Below are 23326 nucleotides of genomic sequence, written 5' to 3' on the forward strand. Positions count from 1 at the left end.
TATTTTTAGCTCTTTGGTTTTGTTTCTGTTCTTCTTTTTTATTAGGGGAAATGAAGAGGGAATTAGATCTGGCATTGCTAGGTCAACCAAACGTTAATGTTTTGCTGTAATCTTTGGATTTTGTTTGGGAACTTCCCAGAAAAACATAATTAGTGCTATCCAATACTTCCTCTGAACTGAAAGGTTTGTTTTTATTTTCCTGTTTTCATCAGGGATTTGATTAGGGTTTTCTTCTAACACTTACTGTTTTCTCCTTTTCAGAAAGTGTCCCATGTGATGCTTCAGAGGTCCAGTACTCATTCCTATTAAAGCCATTTTAGCATTTTCACACCCCTTTGATAATGAACAAGATTCAAAACATCATTGCTTTTCTCACTGGTAGCTAACTGTGGGCAAGGTTTCAAGGATGACATGATCAGCTTCCTGTTTATGGAGTTCACTTTACAGGCTTCTTCATCAACTCCATTAATATTTATGTAAACTCAAATTGCTTTCAATGTCATTATCACAACATATCATTTTGCCTCATTGCACATACTGTAACTCCAAAAGGTAATTTGACAAGGCTAGGCCCTTATATATGCTTAATGATGTGTACATGATTTCAGCATTTGCTTAGAATTGTATTTGTATTTTGTATGCTCCTCTTGACACTCTGAATGCCTGTACTGGACTGAATGCTCAAAATGAGGGTCCCTCCACACGTCTTGTAATTGATGCTACATGGAGTGAGTGAGTTGCATTGATCACTCAAAAAGCTTAGGGAATAGGGAATCCCAGCCATCCAAGAATCTGAGACATGATTAGGAACTGACCCAAAGGCAAACATTTCAAAATATTGCCAGAAGAGGAGGTGGCACATACTGAAGAGGCTCCACTATGTAATAAACTGCCAGAAAATGAGAAGAAATATGCCTTGTTCACTGATGGGTCCTGTCACATTGTGGGAAAGTAATGGAAGTGGAAGGCTACTGTATGGAGTCCTATATGATGATCTGCAGAAGCTACTGAAGGAAAGGTTGAATTGGGACAGTTTGCAGAAGTGTAGTCCATGCACCTCTACACTGACTCTTGAGTGGTGGCAAATGGCCTGTGGGGATGGTTACAGCAATGGAAGCAGAACAGCTGGCAGTACAGAGGAAATATCCTGGATTGCTGCATTGTGGAAGGGTATTCCTGGCCAGATAGAGAACCTGATTGTGAAGGTATGTCATGTAGTTGCTCACATACCCAAGAGTTGTGTAACTGAAGAACCTCAAAACAATCAGCAGGTGAAAGGCTGCTAGGATTGAAGTGGTTCAGGTAGTCTTGGACTGGCAACATAAGTGTGAACTATTTTGATCTCAGTGGGCCCATGACACTTCTGGCCCATGACACTTCTGGAAGAGATGCAACATATGTAGGGACTCAGGATCAAGTGGTGGACTTGACTATGGATGCTATTGTACAGCTTAGCCATGAATGTGAAACATACTGTAATTAAGCAAGCCAAGCAGATGATGCCTTTTTGGTATGGAGAAAGATGGCTACAATATAAGTACAGGGAGACCTAGCAGGTGGGTTACATCACTCTCCCATAAACTTGCCATGTCAATCACCATTTGTTTATAGTGGATGAAGCAAGCACCAGATGGCTGGAAACATATCCCATGCCACAGCACAAAATACTACCCTGGGTCTTGAAAAGGAAGTCTTGTGGTGACATGGCACTCCAGAAAGAATTGAGTCAGACAGCTGGACTCATTTTACAAAAAAATCTCATAGACACCTGGGCCAAGGAGCATAGTATTGAGTGAATATATTACATCACCTATCATGCATAAGCCTCTGGAAAAATTAAATGGTACAATGGACTGTTAAAGATACATTAAGAGCAATGGGTGCTGGAGCATTCAAACATTGATATATAGAGTTAGCAAAAGTCACCTGGTTCGTCATTACTTGGTGATCTGCCAGTTAAGCTGCTCCTGGCCAATCAAAATTCCTGCATACCATAGGAGGGGATAAAGTCCCTGTGGTGCATATAAGGAACATTCTGGGCACAACAGTCTGAGTTATTCCTGCCTCGGGCAAAGGCAAACCTGCTTGTGGGCTTTCTTTTGCTCAAGGGCTTGGGTGCATGTGGTGGGTAACACAGAATGATGGGGATGTCTGGTTTGTACCTCAAGGTGATCTGATGCTGGGTAAGAACAGCCAATAATTCTATGATGTTAAATTATTACATAATACTGTATGTCATCTTTATTATGGTTATTATATGTTTGGTTAACAGTAGTACAGGAAAAATAAACTCAAGTGGAACCAGAAATAGTTTCTGCATGCAGTAATCCAATTCTGTGAATCTTTCCTCCTGCATAGAAGGACAGATACAGATAAGGCCCGATGTTATGAAAAGAATGAATACCAGGGGTAATTAACATGAAGGGCCCACAGACTAATAATATGTATGTGTATATGTATATGTCGAAAAGCAAGATAGATGATAGTAATGAGGGTAGTTAGGATGTGTAGAAATTGTAGTGCCTGAGCATGATGAAAACAGTATGGAATAAAGGGTGTGTATTGTCTTAGTTTCAGCTGGGACAAAATTTCTTTTTTCAGAGTGTCAGGTGTGATGCCACATTTTGGTTCTAGGAGAAAAACAAGGTTGACAACACACCGATGTTTATAGCTGCTGCTCAGCAGTGTTGTACAGAGCCAAAATCATTCTCAGAGAAGGACCAAGGAGCTGGCTGGGAACAAAATTAGGATGACTGACTTAAACTGGCCCAAGAGATATTCCATATTGTATGACACCATGCAGGAGGAGTTTTGAAGGGGGTGGGAGTTCATCTTTTGCTTTTGCACTACTCAGGGGGCTATCTGGGCATCAGTTGGGAGATGTTGAGCAATTGCTCATGCATCACTTGTTGTATACATTTATAAGTATATATGTTTGTAATAATTTTCTTTATCTTAGTAAATAGTTTTATCTCAAACTGTGAATTCTACTTTCTTTTTTTTTCCAATTCTTTTCCCCCATTCCACTGGGAAGGGAGGAAGTAAACAACTGTGTGGTGCCCAGACACTACTAGGATAAACCACATTGGGCTTCAGTGGATAATGCTATAAGACATCCACCTTAGCCACTGTTGAAGTATCTTTCGAATGCAGTCTCCCACACTGCATGCTACATCATTAGCAAATAAGGTAAAAATGCAGAATGTCTGAGTAGCTAACAAGTCCAAGCTCACATAGATCTTCACAGCTATCTGCTGAGCCAACTTGCTTAAGTTACTGTACCTAGTTTAATTACGGCTGATGGCATTAATTTGGGGATTTTTATTTTGAGTGTTTTTGCTGGAATTGTCATACAGCTCTGGTTACTTGGAATTTTCAATGTTCATTTTTCTATTCAAACCTTGACAATGACGTATAGCACTCTCCTGTTCTTTTCCAATAGCCATGTCTGTGATATCATAAACCAAAACACCACATTAATTATATGAATATCCAGTATTGTCAGGCTTTGTGCTGCACAATTACAGGCAAGCTGTGGTAAGTTTTAATTACTTGAGCTGTGATTTGAATTACTGTTCTTTCAGTCTGATACTTGGATTCGTTGGAAAGTGAACATCAAACATACAAAATGTCACTTTCAGTCCTGCTTAAGATCATTTGCAGCATAGTAGAGACACTCATTGTAACAGATTCTACACACATGAAACATGAATTGATGTTTGAGCTGCAAGGCTCTGAACTGACTGCAAACCTGATGCCATTTCTGCTTTAGCAGTCACCTATCAAATCATGCTAACGAATATTCTATTTGCAATTAAAGTCTCTTGGAAGAAGCTCTTCTGGCACTTTATAGAAAACATAAGACTATTTATCTCTAAAAGCATTTAATTTAGTGTGAAATCCAAATAAATCAACTGCATATATTTCTAAATCAACAATAAGAATGTGATTTATGAGAAATTAAAAGTGGTGAAGGCTTAGCAAGAGACATGAAGATACCTGAAAAAGTCCTACTAAGTTAAAACTTGTTCAAGCATTAGGAACTTGATGCATGAAAAATGTCTAAAATCCAAAATGTGACACTACAGGATGTTCCCCAAGGATGCGTTTAGCCTGTGATCAGTTTTTAAGTTTTTAAAACTGATAATTTCCACCCACTCTGGCAAATACTTTGGCTTTTTTTTTTTTTTTTTTTTTTTTTTAACAGTCAATAATAGCTTTATATCTTAGTTCTCCAAAATCCATCTCAAATAAGATCATTGTATCCTGTGGGCAATGAAAAGCTGATATGGGAAGAAAGAGAGACAGGAGAAGGTATTTTATTTTTTTGTATTGGTTTGGGATTTTTTTAATAGAGTTTCTCTTATTTCCTGGTATATAAAAGATGGAAACAGACTCACAAAAGAGACAGCTTTATGAGTAGAAAATTTTGCTCCTTATAACTTTTATTATTATGTATAAAATAAATCTTTCTAATAATATGTCAAGAATTTAGGTCAGTTTACACTTTAAATATCTTTTAAATTCACAGTTATAGCAAGTTAATCTTTTTGTCTACTATTTTAAATTAGTATTCTTAGCATTCTGTGCAGCTAATTATGACAAGCCAGAAATATTCCATGGTTCTGGATTCTTTTTTTAGATGATAAGTATTATCATTTTTATTAGTGTTATTTAATTAAAATATGTAAGTTTTTTTCTCATTGTAATAGGATATGGGCTGGTGTCAAAGTGCTTATTGCATACTGACTCAAGTATTAGGCAAGGAAAAGTGTGTAAAGAGAAAGGGCAAGGGCAATTTATTACATATGATGTAAGAAACAATCCTGCCTCCTTCATGAAGCTCTGTAGGGATGCTTCTCTGTTGACTTGGCTTCCAGTGCCAGCACCATGCATTCTTGCCCTTAAAAGAGTTTCTACTCATGTCACCCATGTGCCAGCCACACAAGGGAGATTGCCCCTCTGCTCTGCCCTCATGAGACCCCATCTGGACTGTGTCCAAGTCTGGGGGCACAGCGCGAGACAGATGTGGAGCTGTTGGAGCAGGTCAAGGGAGACCTCATTTCAGCCTTTCATTATTTAAAAGGAGCTTATAAACAAGATGTAGACTGTCTTTTTGCAGGCACCATCAGTAGGAGTGGTGACACTGCTCCGTTACAAGATCTGCCTCACAGTACTTCTGTATTTCCAAACTTCTAATATGAATGGAGAAAGGAAAGAAATGCAGTTATGTTAAATGTCAGCACAGCAATATGTTGGTGACCAAGCACGGTGCATGACTAAATTTCATGCTTCCCTGAATCGCAAATAATTTACAGAGCTATCGGGCCACTGGTTTAATTTTCCTATTAAATTGGCAGTCATTTGACCCAGGAATTTGCCATTTAGATTGTTGAAAAGAAAAAAATCTCTGTTACAGGATTTCTTTCTTTCTTTTTTTTTTTTTTTCCTTTTATACAAAACAATCACATGGTGCAAAAAGTTTTATCTCTTAAATTGAGAGCTGTATGACACTCATTATACATGCAACTTTTTCATTGCAGGACTTGTACTTGCAGGTGCATTATACACATATATAAAACAGTGTTCTACTTGCTTACCTTTGAGTAGGCTTAAAGCGGCTTGCTCTTCTTTTAAAAAATTAAAATGGAAAAGTTACCACAATCTGTGAAGGAAATTACCATTTTACTAGAAATGCAAACACAATAGCCTAAAGAGTTGCTGGACAACATGCTAAAAAAATGTGCAAAATGTAATAATTTCTAGCTCTCCTTTGGATGCTGTCCAGTAGTTTTGTCCTTCTTATATCGTGGCACCTAAAGCTGCACACAGTGCTGGAGGTGAAGCTGTACCAACATAGAGCAGTGTAGGACAATCCCTTCTCTTGACTGACTAGGAGTGCTTTGAAGTATAGAGGAAAAAATCTATATCTGACACGAGAGGAGAGAAGAGGGACTAAAAAGAGGCAGTCAGCTCTGAGTCTCTAATTGGAGAGAGAAAGGTCCTGACCTAAGCTGCTAAATTTACAAGAAGACTGCAATAGATTTAAAAGAAATGTGGTATAGTGCCCAACAAGCTAGCCAACAGAGGAAAAATTGATTTGTTGTTGCACCATTAAAGGAGATATTGTCCAGTTTCTCTATAATGCTATGTGTTTCCAAACCCAGAGGGGCATCTTCCCAGTCATATCTGTGGAGTGGTGCAGCTGTGCTGTAGTCCTGAAAACAGGACAATGTCTAAATAGCACAGACAAATGCCACAGTGAGGTTTTGAGGCCTCAAGTGCAAAAACAAAACAAAACAAAAAAAGACCCTATCATATTTTCTTATTCTCCTTTATTCAGTGCCAAAGAACAAGGATCAGGAAAAGAATCAATCCTCTTAGGTCAGTGGAAAAACAGTCAGCAAGCATTAAACATTCTCAGGATTACTGCTTTCCCATAGCCTTCTCTTCCAATAGGAGTGCAATTCCTCATCAATCTGTTTGCCCTCAACATTTTGAAACAAATGGGAATGACTCCTGCTTGCAGCAATTGCATCTGGAATATAAGGGGATTAATACTGCTCAACTGCCACAGTAAGTAGTTCTTTCTTTTACTACATTGCAACATTAAACAGTGGTCAAGAAAAACAAGCTTTTGGCATGGAAATAATCTGCATAATATAGGCCTTCAGTGGCAGTGCCTCATTCAGCTGCCTGTTCTTTACTACACAAAATAGGATAATATAATGAAATATAACAGGATTGCCTGTTGTTTGTTAGTAGGTGCACAAATATAAAAATATAATAGCAATAATAATTGTAGAGCATGTCGAATAATGCATCTTCTTTTTAGCACCTCTTAAGTTTGTTTGTGTTTTCTGCAGATTGTAGTGTTTAGAGAAGATATAGGAATAGTGAATTAACTCATAAATTGTGGGCTGCAATGTGCCTGCTAAGTTTAAACACATGTTTGAAAGACTATTGATCAAACTATATTTCCCAGGCCAAGATTGCAAGGAAGCTACACCGACCGACCCAGGATGAATTTGTAGCAGAAAGAATAGAATTTGAATTGACCATCACTGAAAAACTAGCAAATCTGAAACAAACAAACAAACAAACAAACAAACAAACAAACAAACATAACTACTTTTTATCCTGAGATCCTGAGAGTATCAATTACCATATCTGCAAGGCATTACTTCTTTACATTCAAATCTATTGTCTGCCCAATAATTTTCATTGTCAGAGGATGAATTGCAGGGGTAGCATGTTTACAATCAAAGGAAAGTTCATGCTCCCATAATATAGGCACTCCCTTGATGCTACTTTTTTTCCTGGAAATAATAACTTCACTTAACAATGTAATTGTACATTATAAAATCAGAGCTGTGCTTCTAGTAGAGTAATGCAAGAACAATTTACTAGTAACATGAGACTAATTCTTCCAGCTATCTCTTGTGTTAATGGCTGTAGGTCACAGTAGTGTGGGTACTCAGCCGTGGCTCTTTTAAAGCCCAGCATTATCCAGGGAAAGCATCAGCGTTGCTCAGGGCTTCTCAGAACAAAATTTGCGAAGGGAGTATCTTTTACAAGCAGTTCTTCTTCTTCACTCCCTCTTGCTTGCTTTTGTAATATGACGTCTAAAAGTGTTTGAAGAGAGAAAAGAGGAGGCAATTGCTCTCTATTAAGGCTTTTTGACATTTCATTTGTTATTTTTTTCATTTTTCTGTTACATATAGTACTTTTCTGGGGGTTGTACTGGAGGCACCAACAAGTGGACAGTACTTCATATATACGAACTATGTGGGTGTAAGCACTGCAAAGACCAGCACTGATCTGAAAACACTGTGTTTTTTGTAGTTAGTTAAGCTACAGTGAAGAAGGAGAGGGAGATGTAAGGCAAGGGGGGTGGAGAGGGAGAGGGAGGGGAAGGGGGAGGGGGGGAAAGAAGGAAAGGGGGGAAGGAGAGGAAGGGTGAAGGGAAAAGAAGGGGAAGAGGAAAGGGGAGGGGGAGGGTGGAGGAGGGATAGAGGAGGGGAGAGGAGGAGGGGGAGCAGAAAGGGGAGTGGGGAAGGAGAAAGGAGAGAGGAGAGGAGAGGAGAGGAGAGGAGAGGAGAGGAGAGGAGAGGAGAGGAGAGGAGGAGGGAGAGGAGAGGAGAGGAGAGGAGAGGAGAGGAGAGGAGAGGAGAGGAGAGGAGAGGAGAGGAGAGGAGAGGAGAGGAGACTGGTTGAAAAATATCTGATTTGCACTTATCAAGATGCCAAACCAAATTTCAGCTGAAGGGCTCCAAGTTTTAATCACAGATCTTTTCTAAATCATTATTAATGTAGAAACCCATTGGTTGTAATAGGAGTAGGATGAGACTTTTAACTCACTTTGGCAGCATTTTGCACTCACTGCATTCTACAGCTTAGGAGTTAGATTTTCCATGAACTGTGAAGATCTTAACATTCTCTATTGTAATTTTTTGGTGCTCTTGCTGTTGTTCAGTTCAGTTAGTCTGGTCTGTGATACCTGCAGCAATAAAAGAACAAACGTCCTGAAAGAGTAAGTCTCTCTGGTAAGTCTCTTCCTGAGCTATATGGTCTTAAAATCATTATATCTTAATGATTATCTTATCTTATATCTTAACTTATCCTCTCAGAGTGCTTTTTTTTATTATTTTTTATTTTTATCTTTTTATATTCCTTTTTAGAAAGGTGAAGCTTTCCAGCCAAGAGTGCCTGAAATCAGTAAGGAAGAAGAATCTAAAGAAGTATACAGCCCAAATCTGCTTGTTGAGAGTGATGGAGGGCAGGAATAATGACTGCCAGGGTCACTCAGCCTTGTTTTGCACTGAGGTGCTTCAATCAGATGTACTTCTTGCAGTACGGTGTAATTTCTCCAGTTCCTTTTCTTACTCCTAAGAGTTAACATGTCAACAGGGGTAAAGGAGAAGCTCTGGGAGCAATGCTCTGTGGCCTGGATTCACTTGAGTGCTTTGGTTTGTACTTACATGGTAGGATTGATAAAAACTGTCTTCTTTAAGTGTTTTATTGGTTTGGGATTTAAGCAAACAACTACACTAACACATAAAGAGGCAGTAGCTTTCTTCAGGTTCCTTCCTTAGATCTTTTCTGTTTTGAAGTTTATTATGAAAAGCAGCTCCAATAAGTTTAGGACACTGCCTGGAAGCAATTTATGTTTAACCTTTAAATCAGTTTGAATGACTGGCTGTGTGAACGTGTCCCACTAAAGACTATGGGTTCTATGGTGTAGGATGTACTTTCAACAAACTGGGGATGCTGACATGGGATGAGATACTACTGACCAGAATGGGCAAGAATATACTAGGCTGCAGACTGTGCTGATCACTAGGGCTCTAAACTAGAGCTGCAGAGGGAAGAGGTGTACTGCTGAGTGACAGAGAGCCAGGGAACACTGTCACTTTGGCAAGTAGCAGGGAAAAACCTGAGATTTGTCCCAGAGGTTTGTGGGAAGGCTCCTCTAGGAAGGTAACATGGCCAAAAGCCTAGCTGAAGTGCTTCCATACCAATGCACATAGCATGGGAAATAAGCAGGAGGTGTTGGAAACCAGGGTGAACTTGGAAAACTATGATCTTATTGCTATCACAGAAACATGGTGGGATGGTTTGTGTAGCTGGAATGCCACCACTGAGAGCTATGAGCTTTTAAGAAGGGATAGGCAAGGTAGGTGTAGGGAAGTTGCCCTCTATGTTAAAAAGTGCATAGACTGTGAGAAGCTCCCTCTGAGAAGCAGTAGGGAACAGGTTGAGCTAGTGGATTAAGATTAATCTGAGGCCAATGAAGGACAACTGGTTGTCAAGATTCTACTACAGGCCACTTGATCAAGGGGAGACTGTTGATGAAGTCTTCTTACTTCAGCTGCAGGGAGTATCATGCTCACAGGCTCTCATTCTGTTGGAGGATTTCAGCCACCCAGATATCTGCTGGGAAAACAACATGTCAAACTGCAATTAATTCAGGAGATTCCTGGAGTCCATTGGCAATAATTTTCTGGTTCAAGTATGGGACAGATCAACCAGTGGTGAAGTGTTGCTGGACCTGATTCTCACCAATGTGGAGGAGGTCATTAAAGACATTAAGGTCAGAGGGAGCCTGGGCTGCAGTGACCGTGCCCTGGTTGAGTTCATGATCTTGAGGAATGTGGGCCTGGCAAAGAGTGGAGTCAGGACCTTGAACTTTGAGAGAGTGAACTTCAGGCTCTTTAAGGAATTGTTGAACCGGAACTCCTGGGAAGCTGTCCTTAAGGACAAGGAGTGGAACAAAGCTGACTACTTTTCAAGGATACCTTTATGACGGCACAAGAGTTTTCCATCCCCCAGAGTAAGAGATCAGCCAGAGAAAGCAGGAAAGCAGCATAGCTTGTCAAGGACCTGCTGGTAAAACTAAGGGAAAAGAAGGGCATATACAGGCAGTGGAAACAAGGACATGTCACTTGAGAAGAATATCGGGATGCTGTTCGGACATGCAGAGATGGGATTGGGAAAGACAAGGCACAGATGGAACTGATCTTGATGAGGGATGTTAAAAGCAACAAGATGGGGTTATATAATTATGTAAGTTAAAAGAGACAGGCCAAAGATAGTGTACCTCCTCTGATGAATGAGAAAGGAGAACAGATATAGAGAAGGCTGAAATACTCAATGAATTTTTTACCTCAGCATTCACTGGTAGACAGGATTCTCATATTTCTCACATTTGTGAACCTCCCATCCCAAACTTCTTGCGGGGGACTTGGGGAGCAAACTCTCCTCCACTGTAAGGGCAGAGCAAGTCTGAGATTGCCTCACGAGACTGAATATGCATAAGTCTATATAGCTGGACAACATGCATCCCAGGGTCCTAAGGAAGCTGATTAAAATGGTTGCCAAGCTGCTGTCCACCATATTTGAAAAGTCATGGCTGTCAAGTGAAGTTCCAGGCGACTGGAAAAAGGCAAATATCACTCACATTTATAGGAAAGGGAGGAAGGAAGACTCAGGGAACTAGAGAACTACAAGCTGGTGAGCCTCACCTCTGTCCCTGCAAAGTTCATGGAACAGATACTCCTGGAAGATGTGCTAATGTACATGAGGTATGAGCAGGTGATCTGAGACAGCCAAAACAGCTTCACCAAGGGAAGACTGTACAAGACTTATCCAGCAAGCTTTTACAATGGAGTGACATCTTTGGACAAAGGGTAGGCAACTGATGCCCTCTGCACGGATTTGTGCATGTGTGACCTTTGACATGGTCCCAGGCCTCATTATTCTCTCTGAACTGGAGAGATATGGATTTAAAGGGTGAAATATTTTGTGGATAAGGAATTGATTGGAAAATTGCAGTCAGAGGGTTGTGGTCAACATTTCTGTGTTTGGTGGAGTCTGGTGATGAGTGGTGTCCCCCAGGGTCATCCTTATTAATTACATAGATGATGGGATCAAATGTTGTCTCAGCAAATTTGCTGATGAAACCAAGCTGAGTGGTGCAGTTGATACAGCAGAAGGAACGGATGCCATCTATAGGGGCCTTGATAAACTAGAAAAGGGAACCCATGTGAACGTAATGAAGTCCAACAAAGCGAAGTCCAAGGTTTTGCATTTGGGTAGGAGCAATCTCAGATGTGTGCATGTGAGAGAACTCTTTGAGAGTAGCCCTGCCGAGAAGGACATAGGGGTCCTCATAGATGAGAAACTGAATATGAGACAGCATTGTGCGCTTGCAGCCAAGAAGTCCAACAGTATCCTAGGCTGCATCTGAAGAGGGGTGGCCAGCATGGAGAGAGGTGATTGTCCCTCTCTACTCAAACCTTGTGAAGCCCCATCCGAAGTACTCTGTTTGGGTCTGGGCCCCAACACAGGAAATATGTGAAGCTTTGGGAAAAGGTCCAGAGGAGGGATGATGATCAAAGGGCCGGAGTACCTCTTCTACAAAGACGAGCTGAAAGAACTGGACTTGCTCAGACTGGAGAAGAGAAGGCTGCAAGGAAACCTCTTTGTGCCCTTCCAATATTTAAAAAGAGATTATAAAGAGGAGGGAAAACAACTTTTTCTTGGGTAGGTAGCGACAGGACAAGGGGAAATTATTTTAAGCTAAAGGAGGGAAGATTTAGATTAAATGTCAGGGGGACAGTTTTTACTGAGCAGGTGGTAAGGTGCTGTTACAAGTTACCCATAGAGGTTGTGGATGCCCCATCCCTGGAGGTGTTTAAGGCCAGGTTGGATGGGGCTCTGGGCAATCTGATCTAGTACTTGATCTAGCTGTTGGCAACCCTGCCTGTGGCAGGGGTTAGAATGAGATGATCTTTGAGGTCCCTTTCAAACCATGTCATCCAATGATTCTCTGATTCTATGAAGTCAGTGATGATGTTGTCAACACCTGTTTTGTTCAACACATGAACGTGAGCTGGCTCTGGTGTGCCGTGGTCACAACATCCAAATAAATAGAACTGCTACAAATATTTTTTTCCAACAAGAAACATAATTCAATTCCAGGCAAGAAACATATTGAAAGGCATAATGAAGTGTAAGAATGACAGCATTGGTATCTGATACAGACTGAAACAAATTTGAGGTTAACAAATGAAAGAATTAATGGAAATGGAATATGACTACATTGGTTCTCCTATGTGTTTTATTTCCCTAGGGTTGAATTTGCATTCAAACTACGTTAGATATCTCCCTGAAAAAATTACAGTGTGGAGAAAAAATAACTAATTTCATTGAAAATGAATCACACTGTGAGGTATGTCTTTAAAGATATATCTCTGACAAATAAATCTGCTACAATCAGCTTTCTACTTAATTCTTAATATACAGTAGTAAGTTCATACTGCAATCAAGTATCTGACTTGATTTTACTGCAGCCGGAAAACATATAATATACTTTCTGTCAGATTCTTCTGAAATAAAAATCAACACTAGAAGAAAAGAAAGCTATCCAGCTTTGCAATGAAATGAAGAAATGATATCAAGGAAAGGAAATGTATACACAATATTGTTTGTATTCATAGCTCATGACCTATATGTTTGCTTTTAAATAATTTCTAAATGAATGGGCATCTATATGCAAAAGCTGCAGCATTGTTTTAGCAGACAGCAAGTCCAAAACAATGACAATTCTGGCTCAGATGTGATTTTATTTTTCTTTTTGTTGATTTGGTGTACTCATTTAAAAATAAACAAATGTACAATTGACAATGCAGACCTCATCAGCTCTTGCTACATTATGCTATATAAATACGACAGTAAAATACATAGAAAAGTATCGTTCAGGACTGGAGAACAGGATGATGTCTCAAGATTAATATGAGAGGACATTTGAGAAGGGAAACATATCCCTGTAATCCTAGAATAAGTGGGATCCTCTCACTTGCAATTGAATGGTCACCAAATCACCATGTCTGTCTGTACCTCAGTTGGTCAGTTTTCAGCAGAACCCATCAGCAGAACATACATAGAGGGGATCAGCATCACTCATTCACAGTGCTGTCGTATGGAGTGAAAATATTCTAACTACAGTAAACAATTCAAATTGTATTTTTATTATTTTTCTTCTTGAACTTTGAAGTTCTGGCATTTCTCACGTCTAATGATACCATCTACTTTTATAATTGCTCAGTATAGAAATAGAGGGCTTTTTCCTGAAAGGCAACACCCCTTAATTAAAGAACCTGCATACACAGAAATAATATGTGCTAATGGTCCAGAAATAAGGATTTTGAAAATGCCAGAAACACAGAGATTAGATTATAAGGGCTTTTCTGACAGATTTTTCTTCAGATACATAAAATCCCACAAAAATCTCAAGAAGAAATTTTTTTGTGAAGCTTTTTGCTGAGAGAAAAGGGCAAGCTTAGAAACTTCAGATAAAGCTCACCATCTAGGACAAGTGGATCATACTGTGTGCAATGCATCTGCAGGCAAATGGGCCTTCCTAATGCCAATGGACTGCACTGAAAGTGTAATTGGAATGTGAGTGATGCAGTAAGCCTTGCACTGTTGATGTGGTGATTGATGTTCACCAGTATCACTCACTGTACACAATTTGATCATGACAGCATGGAAAAGAACTATTTCATGGCTTAGTATGAATCTTCCGGTATATCTGATACAGTAAAATGTGCTTTTCTTTTTAATGGAAGATGGTTCAAATATATGGTTTAGAAAACAAACAAACCAGCTTTCTGGGAAAAAGTCATTTATTGTTCTTGCAGCAACAAGAGATCACAGGCAAGCAAAACTGCAATGACGTTTTGCACTCTCTCGCTGATCTCTAAAATGTAGTAGAGACCCTGAGACTTAAAAATAAATTCCTCTAGAAAGGGGTTTTGTCCTGTTATTTCACCTTGGAAGTCACAGGTGTCTCAGTGTGCTAAATAAATTTAACCATACCAAGGATACAGTGTCATGGAGAAATCTTCACTCCTGGGTATTCATCAGTGGATTTTTTGGTTTGTTTATTTATTTTCACATTCCAGTACTCAGCATGTTGCCAAGTCTTGTTTCCTTTTTAAAGGATCTGGTAAATCTGATAAATGGTCTTAGTATGAAGGCTATTTGGCTATTTCTTATCATATCATCTTATCAACTCGCTCACAAAATGATGGAGGAAAAAATATATAACCTCCCAGCTCACATAAAATCTGTAAGCTAATTTTCTGACATATGCATTGCTAATGCAGAAATTCAAAGCGTGAAAAGTTAGGGAGGATATGGGAAAGAAAAGAAACTCTTTCTGTGGACAGAAGCAGCAGTTAACAAAGCCCAGAGCACCTCACTGCAATATATGGTTGATATGAGAAAATCTCCTAATATTATGTGGTTTCAATCAAATTGAGATCTAATGAATTATTGGTTTATTGACATCACATAAATAACTGGCAATCTGTGACCTACATACTCAGGATTGATACCAACAGGGGAGATCCATCACAACAGTAAAAATTTACAAAATATTAACAGATGCTGACAAGCATTCCACACCCTTCTTTGCCTATCCCCAAGAAGCTGCTCCTTGGGCACCCAGACTCACACACATTTCATGCTGCTTTATTACTCCTACCAAGCAAGATCTTTCTTTTTTCTAAAGTCTTCTTATAATTCCCAAGCTAATGTTTAATCCAACTAATGTTTGTCTTCCTCAGCTATTCCATCAGTTTTGGCCAAACACCCTCTTTTTGACGTTTTTAAGTGAAGTGATTTCTGCTCACTTTTCTGTCCATTCAGCTATGGTAATCTGTACTATCAGACCAAGCAGAGGTGCTGTGTGGGATCCCAACATTCACCCTTTGAACGCCCTTTGACACTAATTGAGTTTCAGTATCAATTTACACTCATTTTGTATGTATTATTATCTTACTGCTGTAACTCTCTTCCACAACACAAAAACTACCATAACCCATACTAGAAGGGTTAAAGATACATGCAAAATTAATATTATATCCAAATCCAATTTTCTTCCCTGGCAAAAATACAGCTGAGTGATTTTCTACCCAGTTTGAACAGTCTGTATATCCAGTGATACCTTTCTCCTAAAACTGCATTTATTTGGGTAGCTCTTGTAACACTGTCCTCAAAAATTTTCGGTAAGATTGAGCACCTCACCAGCTGCTGCTACACAGCATATTTGACATGGAGGAGGGACAGATGACACTCATTTAACAAGACAAATGGCAGTATGATGTGGGGTTCTTTTGCCTTCAATTTCAGTGAAGTCATCTGTTTTTACATAAAATGTGCTGACGTGCATCAGGTCTGCCACTGTCAGATGAGTGAGGGTTTTGCACAAGTACAGCCTCACCTGCAGTGAGCAGTTTTGAGTGCCATGATATAAAAAGGACAAAACTATTAGAAGGAGTCCAAAGAAGAGCTGCAAAGAGGGGGAAGGGTCTGGAGTGAAAATCATGTGAGGAGCAGCTGAGATCTCTTGATTTGTTCAGCCCAGAGCAGAGAAACTCAGGGGAGGTCCCATGGTGGCCTGCAGTCCCTCATGAGGAGAGCGGAGGGGCTGTGCTGAGTTCTGCTCTCTGGTGATATGAAAATATTCTTCACCAGAGGCTGGTAGGGCCATGGAATAGGCTCTCCAGGGCAGTGGGCATGGCCCCTGAGCTGCCAGAGTTCAAGGAGCCTTTGGACAATTCTCTCAGAAGTATAGTTTGCATTTTGGATGGTCCTGTGTGGAGCCTGAAGTTAGACCATTCTTCTGAGACCCTTCTAGCTAGGGATATTTAGTGATTCTATGGAAATGCTTTCAAATGCCCATGGAACCTTGGCAATCTTGAGGAGAGCATGGTGAGGATAGTAGTTTGTGTATAGGGTTAAGAAACATGGAGTCTAAATTCACAAGTGCAAAGTGTTTGCAAAGGGTTCATTACTGTCCATTATTTGGAATAGGGTGTCTATACTGGCAAATTGTTTGCACAGAGACTAGTGCAAGGGCTGTGTTCCTCAGGCTTTCTATGTGGAGAGACTTTATGCCCTATCCTTTCCTCAGCCCAGCAGGATATCTTCTTTGCATGCTGACAGGAGAAATAGCATCATCTGTAGTTAAAACTGGATGAGGCAAGGAAATAAGGGCAAGGAGCCAGGCTGTCTGGTAAGGCCATGCTGGGCCTAGGAACTTCTTGTGCAGTCCTCCCCACTGGTGCACAGGTGTTTCACAAAGATTAAGTGACAAAAATTATTGAAAAGTAAGTCATCATTTAACATCTGGAAGATAGTTTCAACTATATATTTGAGCACAGCTCAGCAGTCAGAGGCACCTCAGCTTTCCATTTATGTCCATAAAAGGCTATCTGAAACAGGTAAACCATTCACTACTAAACTCATAATCATATCTCAGAGGCCAGATCGTACAACTTTGGGCATTTCGTCCAGAACTTATATTCTGTTCATCAAAATGAGTAATAATTCTGACAATCTGTGCTTTAAATACATAACCTGTTATAAAGGCCTCTACAAATATTTTTTTGTCATTCCCATTATGATGACAAAAATATAGGTTAAATATAAGTTGCAATATAAGAGGGAAGGAGTGCATGACGCAAATATTTACTCCTACAATTAGATTTTGTATTTTCTATTATGTACTATCACTTGAAGATAGTGCAATTTTTAAAATATTTCATTGAGAAGGGAAACGTATGTAGTTGATCTATTAGTACTAGTCATTTCATTAGAGTCAAAACATCTCATTTAGCAAAGCTAAGCATTGTATTTCAGTTTTGGCATTTGGACTGTGCTGAAATTCATTTTAAAAACTCTCAAAACATTCAGAGTTTTAGAGTTTTAAGAGTAACGGTTTTCTTTCCAAGGATTTGCAAAGTCATGTTCACTGAACCAAATTGTGGGTAGATGTTTGTTTGGTTGGCTGTTTTTTTAAGTATTTAATTGATTTAATACTTGTATAAATTTCAAATTTCCTTCTAAGAAATATGAACTACCTTATTACAAATGTTTTGTGCAACCAAATACTGGCTCTCAACATATTATGCTATAAATAATCATCCTTTGTCCCTAACTCTCTCTTAGCTTCTATTCATTCAAAGCCAGTTTTCGTATCAGACCTGCACCAAAATTACTGAATATAGCAGAAAAACAGAATGGTCGCATTTTCCTCATCTCCCCTATGTTACCCTATCAATTACACAACTAACTCAACGTAGTTGCATTTCCGCCCATCTGGAAGTGGTTACAGCATTACAAGTCAAACATTTTAAAAAGCTCCAGTAATGTCATTTACTAATAGCTCTTTCTGACTCTTTCCAAGGTGTCAGGCACTGATTTGCATGGTGTTTTTTTTTAAAGTAAATGGAAGAATTTGCCAGTAACCACCTCTCTTTCTCAATAGACAGATGTATTCCAGTTCAAACATTTAAAAGCTTATTCTGATTTACAGTGGTAGTGTCAAGTAATCTTGGCTCAGCTGCATCCTTTCTAAAATATCAAACGTAATAATAGTGCCTCAGCATATGCTGGCATTAAAATGAAATGAAAAGATAAAACAAAGCTTTCTCAGCAAAAGTTTTAGCTAGACTTTTCATCCTGACTTGGACTCATCCAATTTAGTAAGTTCCATTTTAGTTGGATTACTCTAAATACTGGAATATGTAGTCTGGGTCACTACATTAATGTCAGATTTTCTTTGGACCAGGATGACTCATGTGATTACGTTTCAGCAAAGAAACTCATCCTCATCTCAATTATATTTTTGCGGTAGAGTTGCATGCATTTTGTCTTTCCAGCACAGACATTTAATCTGGATACTGAAGAGTGTTTTTTCCATCTCTGCAGCCCTGGAAGCACTTCCCTTAGTGTCCCTGTCAGGTGAGAGGTTCAGCACTCAGGCATCACTGCGCACTGCAAACCTAAGAGGCAAGCATGTGAGGAAGGCTTGCAGGCAGCTCACCAGAGGGCTGGTGTGTGGTAGGGTGAAAGGGATGCTGGGTGAAATTGCAACTTTTTTTTTTTTTAATTAAGATTCCTCCTTCTTTGCTCTTTCTTTTCTAAAGTATTCTTTATTTTTAGCAAATTGGATTCTGATAGAAGATATATGATAGGTAATTCCTGGGGAACCAGAGCACTTCTTCATATTTGTCTTTGCTCTCACAAATCCTTATTAAAGGATTATTTTTTCTCCTATAGACTATCCAGAGGGATGGAGTGATCTTTGGAATTTGGACTTTACCTTTAGTAAAAGTAAAAGCTACACGTAGAATGTTGCTTCTTGTTCACATTAACATTTATAGATGCATTAATTCTCCTCACCTGAGTACAGTTAAGAGCTTGCATGAACATTTGCAGAACTGGGGCCAAAATAATTATAGTTTACATAGGAGTGTGACAGGGAAGTATTTCATTACCACAATTAATCCTTTAGAGCACCACAAAAAGGCCAATTTCTTAGTTAGAATAGAATAGATTATGTGTTGCTAATCAAAGGTAAAGTTTATGCAATACAAATAATATTTAATATTATAGGATTATATAATATTTAACAGCTCCATAATTCAAAAATATTTTTTATTTCACAAATGCTTATTGCAAATGAAGAAGAATGAGAAAGACTTTCCTTATACGTGGAGACACTTGGATAACAATTTTACATTAGGTGGCACTAATTCCCTATTAACTGGAATTAATGTAAAATGCAAGAATACTGCAATTCCATAGAGCTTATGTAGAACAACTGACAAAGCATATATTCCTTGTATGCACCATATACAGGTTACTTTAGCCTTCAGATGTTCTTTAGCACCAACTCAGATTAAATTTTGAGGTCATGGACAATTTCAGAATTCTGGGTTGGTCTTAGATACTCAGTACATGTCTCTGTTAACTGACATCATGAGTGCTGGCATTGAATCAGAGAAATAATAATTCTTCAGTGGGATAGATATTAGAGAACAATCTCTATTGTATCTTGTGTTGTACCAAGGCTTTTTATTTGGTGATGACATAACTTTATACTATTCAACACAAGATTTTTCTGTCAAATAAAAGATACAAAATGATGTAGTCTACTTTAGATGGTGATGTGGCACACAAAAACAGCAATTCAGGTGCAATTTCTCTATATGGCTTCTTACTGAGTTCACTGTTTTATGGGACAGATTCCTTTTTTCATTGCATCACATACTCTGCTAAGCCCAGGAACAAATTCTGGTGACCAACACTAAGCTGTCTGATTTCGTAGAAGTCACACTGGGCTGGGAGGAAGAGGGAGGAAAGAAAAATGTTTCAAAGAAGAGATAAGCAATGTCTATACATTCACAGTAACATGGGAAACCTCGTGAGACCAGATCCTCCATATTAGGCACATAAAGTGATGTGTTACCATTTTTTGATACAGGCAAATAAATATATTTGTGCTCGTGGGTGCAGGCACTGATAAAGGAACAAGGAAACATATCTGGTAGAAATTATTTAGCAACATTTCCACCCTTGGTCATTTTCTTATACAAATAAAAGCCCAGAATAAGCATAGCAGTGAGGACTCTGCCTAAAACCAGTAAACTTGCTCAAGTGAAATGGAGCACTAACGTCATTCTGCATAAGGATTTGGATTGGAAGAGACTTCAAAGAGCACCTAGTTTCAACCTAACTACCATCCACAACCTCTCTTGGCAGTGTGTTTAAGCACCTCACCACCTTGTCAGTGAATATTTTTCCTGTGATAGCTAATCTAAAGATCCCCTCTTGTAGTTTAGAACCTTTCTCCCTTCTCCTGTCATTACCTAGCTGTGTAAAAAGTTGATCCTGTTTATAAGCTCTTTTTAAGTACTCTTTTAAGTCTCCCCTGAGCCTTCTCTTCTGCATGTTGAACACACCCAGGTCTCTCTGCCTGCTTTTGTTATAGAAATTCTTCAGCCCCTTGTTTGAATTTGAATTAAAGGACTCCTATTTTCATCTGCTGATCCACATAATTAAAGAAACCCAGTCTTACAGAGTGGTGCTGGTATTATAGGCTAAACATATGTATACACCTCTGTATGTATGCATGCATTACTCCTTCTCTGTGGGGCTCGGAACATTGGAAGATCAGGAGATTGAGCTTTCCATTGTCAAAGCATGTTGTCTGCCAAAGGTTCAAAGAAGTCAGATGGGCTAACCATTTTACAACCACATTTTCCTTAACTGTATTGTAAAAGTCATTGCCTTATGGCTCCCAACTCAGCGGTGTTTAGTTATGGCACATGGTGTTTGCTATTGATAAATGTAAGTTTAATTGCTCAGGAGAATCAGAAGTCCTATGTGCCAGAGCTAACATGGGAAAATAATTGACACAGTAGTGAGGGGCACTGTTCAAAGGACAGCTTTTTAATGGATTCATGAGTCAGGAGTGAAAAATCTCAGGAAGTAGTAAATGAGCAGTTGATACAAATCAGAGGAAATGAATTTTCTCAAAGGTGAAAGCACATCTCAGAGAATTTGCAAAATTAATTAGAAGAAGCAAGGGAAATAACGTATGAAATACTCTTTTTATCAAATTCCATGCCAATGTTCTCCTAAAGGAAAATGCTCCCAAATCAAGACACTTTTATTTAATTTCCGCGTTTTAAAATATTTGCCATTCATTTATTGTCAAATGAACTAGAAGATAATTAAGCTGCTTATTTTTGCTGATCAAATTGTATCTGCAGCTAAGCCTACCTCCCTACTGGAGATAACCACAGGGATATGTTTCTATATTTCACCTATCCCAGTGTGTCACTACCCCACATTTTCCCACAGGCCAACATTTGCGAAGCCTATGAGTTCATCAGCATTACCATCAAATCTCCCCTTCCATATCTGCCATGTGCAAACAGCCCAGGGAGGTGAGCAGCAGAGAGCCAGCAGGCAGCAACACATTCAGGGCTTCCTAAGATCCAAATCAGCATTTATCTGCATGTTGTTGGGTCTTTTACTGGGAATCAATTTGTGTTATTTGACCTTGTTGCTTTTCACAGGATCAATTTTATTTTATGATTTTAATTATTTTCTCATCATTCACCTTTGCCGTTTTAAAGGGTGTTTATTTTGCTGTCAGTCAGGCATTTGACCAGAAATTAATTTAGTGCATTGTAAGCCATTTTGAAGACAATCACATTTGTAGAATTATCATATTATTGGTACATTAACAGACATTTTCCATCTCAAACATCTCCCAGACAGAAAGAAGGAATTACCAAGCATTATATCCAAAAGGGTCAGGTAGTGGGCACATTGCATCTTCTCTGTGTTATATCTACTTCAGGATGGGGTTATTCAGATGATTAAAAACAAACAAACAAACAAACAAACAAACAAAAAACACCAGCAAAACAAAACCAAACAACAGTGATGTCTGCTTGTGTGGAGCCTGGGAGGAAGCCTGGGATGAAAGAGGGAGTAATTAGTAGCCAGACATTGTCATCCCATGGGTGATGACAAAGGGCCCATCACCACTGCAAGTATAGTAATGCTTTATTTTCCCTACAGTAGGATCGTCATATGAAACTAATGAAAGTCAGAGTAAGAGCTAAGAGAAAAAGTTTTTTTACTTGTTCTCTGGTTAAATATCATTAGCGATATTAATTGCATAGTTATACTAGAATGCCATAAATTCTTAGAGCAATAAAAGGGTGCTCTATTTCCACTGTAAGTATTTTTCAGTGAACAGCTTGTTTTCATGGAAGCAACTTGCTAGTCAAAGCAAAAGAAAATGTGGAGAAATTTGGGAGGAAGCTGGGAGAAGATACTATTATTCACAGCTTTGTGCAAACTTGAGTTAAACCTGAGTCCAAACCTTAGATCTGGATTTTAGGATCTCCTTAAATTCCAGAGCTTTGAAGAATAGCTGCAAATCCCTACATAAACCATCCTAAACTGTGCCCTGGGTATTCCAGAACTTGATTTGAAGGTTTGCAGCTTAAGACTGCCTCTGCTATGAATGCTTTGAGAACCACCTTTAGCTGGCATTGAAGTGCTCTGTACAAATCTGTGGCAGACCTCTATGCACAAGTGTCCTACCCTTGCCCATATCAGAGCTGCAAAACTGTACTCTTTAAGTCTGATTTTCCACTGCTGGCTATCCAGTGAAACCAAAACATGAATTTTGTAACCCACCAGAAGGTCAAGATTGTTTTCTGCCCTTGATTTAAATGAGTGCACATGATTTTTGATAGAAAAAGCAGTTTTGTGCACTGCCTTTTGCAAAGCAGATCAAGAGTGAGGCTTAATCCCCATTCCCTGTGGATGTGATGGGGATGCAAGGACAGCACTGTGATGGTTGAACAAGGAACACTTCAGAGAGTGCAGGAAGAGCATCTGAAACAAAATTAAAGTTTGACCTATTTAGCTTATCAGGTCATGTGGTGGTTTCCTTGGGAAGGTGGGGATGTTTTTAAGAAGGATAGAAAGGACGACTCAGAGAATTAATGACCTGTTAGTCTCACCTCTCTGATGAGGAAGATCATGGAGTAGATCCTTCTAGAAGCTATACAAATGCACATGCAAGAGGTGGAGGTGATACCAGACAACGATCATGTCTTCAGCAAGGGCAAGTCCCTATTGACCATCCTGGTGGCTTTCCGTGGTGGCATAACTGCATCAGTGGACAAGGGAAGAGCCACTGACATCTATCTGGACTTCAGTGAGGCTTTGGACGTGGTCCGACAGCATACTTCTCTCCAAATTGTAAAAATACAGATACAATGGATGGACTCAGTAATCAATAATCATCAATGACTTGATCTCCAGATAGAGATCAATGATGTGTGGTGCCCCATAGGGGACAGTACAGGAACCAGTATTCTCATCAATGACATTGACTGTGGGATCGAGTTCACTCTTGGCAAGTTTGCAGGTGACAGCA

The 23326-nt window shown here is 39.3% G+C and overlaps 1 long non-coding RNA gene across 3 annotated transcripts in view; it reads left to right on the plus strand.

The window, feature by feature from the left end:
* Positions 1–2308, plus strand: part of LOC146545499 (uncharacterized) — a 224293-nt gene extending 221985 nt beyond the window's left edge. For all 3 annotated transcript variants that reach the window (XR_014887410.1, XR_014887412.1, XR_014887409.1), the window contains one exon: positions 262–2308. This is a non-coding gene — a long non-coding RNA (uncharacterized LOC146545499). The remainder of the gene's footprint in view (positions 1–261) is intronic.
* The last annotated feature ends 21018 nt before the right edge of the window (positions 2309–23326 follow it).

The sequence above is a fragment of the Meleagris gallopavo genome, chromosome 1, assembly GCF_905368555.1.
Source record: "Meleagris gallopavo chromosome 1, MGAL_WU_HG_1.1, whole genome shotgun sequence".
NCBI classification, from domain to species: domain Eukaryota; kingdom Metazoa; phylum Chordata; class Aves; order Galliformes; family Phasianidae; genus Meleagris; species Meleagris gallopavo.